Source organism: Mustela lutreola, chromosome 1 (genome assembly GCF_030435805.1).
Source record: "Mustela lutreola isolate mMusLut2 chromosome 1, mMusLut2.pri, whole genome shotgun sequence".
Classification (NCBI taxonomy): Eukaryota; Metazoa; Chordata; class Mammalia; order Carnivora; family Mustelidae; genus Mustela; species Mustela lutreola.
Genome location: NC_081290.1, coordinates 253,778,860 through 253,780,352, shown reverse-complemented (window position 1 = coordinate 253,780,352; position 1,493 = coordinate 253,778,860). Strand labels below are relative to the sequence as shown.

Here is a 1,493-nt window from a genome sequence, read left to right as displayed (position 1 = left end):
TTGATGGACATCTAGGTTCTTTCCATAGTTTGGAAAGAACCAAAGAGGTACTTCTGTATCTCTTAAGGGCAGACTAAATGCCCATATTATGGTGGTTCATATCTCTGCCCCTTTCACTAGAATAGCAGCCTCCTATTTTTAAGAAATACATTTCTGTTGTTTTCTTTTATTGTTTTTTTTAAGTTTTTATTAATGTCTTTAGTTAAAAGGACAAATTAGGTATTCAACAAATATTTGCTGAATGAATTAAATACACAATGGAAGGGTTATAATCTCAGTCTGAGGATCTTATACCTAAAATGCCTCAGATGTGGTAGGGTGTTTTTGGATGAAGCTGAACATCTCTTTCCCAGATACTGGCTGCCAGAAACTCATAGTGGTAGACAATGAATGAAAACTTTGTGCCTTTTATGAGAAGTGTATGATCACACAAGTTGCTGCTGATATTCTGGGTGAAGAATGGAAGGGTTATATGGTCCAGATCAGTGGTGACTATGACAAACAAGTCCTCCCCATGAAGCAAGGTGTCTTGAGTCTACCTGCTGTTGGGTCTACCTGCTGTTGAGTAAAGGGCACTCCTGATACAGACCAAGGAGGACTGGAGAAAGAAAGCACAAATCTGTTTAGGGTTGCCTTATGGATGCCAATCTCATTGTTCTCAACTTGGTCATTGTGGGGAAAGAAAAGGGGGGCAAGGATAATCCTGGACTCACTGATGCTACTGTGCCTTATTGCCTAGGGACCAAAAGAGCTAGCAGAATCCACAAACGTTTCCATCTCTCTAAAGATGATGTCCGCAAGTATGTTGTGAGAATGACACTAAACAAAGAAGAAATCTAGAATCAAAGTGCCCAAGATTCAGTGGCTTATTTCTCCATGTGTCCTCCAAGACAAATGTCAGCATACTGCTCTAAAGAAACAGTGTACTAAGAAAAATAGCTGAGAAAATGCAGAATATGCTAAACTTACGTCCAGGAGAATGAAAGCGGTGAAAAAATAAATGCCACAAACTGATTGCCAGGAGATGGAAGCTGTCCTCTATGAGAGTTTCTACCTCTGTCTGAGGGCAATCAAAAATGAAATTTCCTAAAAGTAACAAATAAATATGATCAGACATCAATGAAATGCCAAATACAGTCACACATATTGACACCACTGGCTATTCAGTATGGAACGTACTCCATTGTTTCCTCAATCCAGATGCATTCTAAATATTACCACTTAACAGAGACACTAGAACATTTTTCTCTAAATCTAACATTGTAGAGATAAAAATATTAACCAACATGTTTTACATGTGTCCATACACTGAATATATTTTAAACCTCTTCTTGACATTTAGATCTCTATTATAAAGATAAGTTAATATACAAGACACAAGTGATGTTATATTTGCTCCTCTTTTAAGTGGCTTCAGATGTATATAATGCATATAAGCAATTATAAAGAGATATTTACCTGTATGTAAAATTTTGGCATTATAGAATATTTAA

At 36.7% G+C, this 1,493-nt stretch overlaps 1 pseudogene; it reads left to right on the top strand.

Moving 5' to 3' along the window:
• The first annotated feature begins 328 nt into the window (after positions 1-328).
• On the top strand, positions 329-1,064 carry LOC131838779 (small ribosomal subunit protein eS6-like; annotated as a pseudogene).
• The last annotated feature ends 429 nt before the right edge of the window (positions 1,065-1,493 follow it).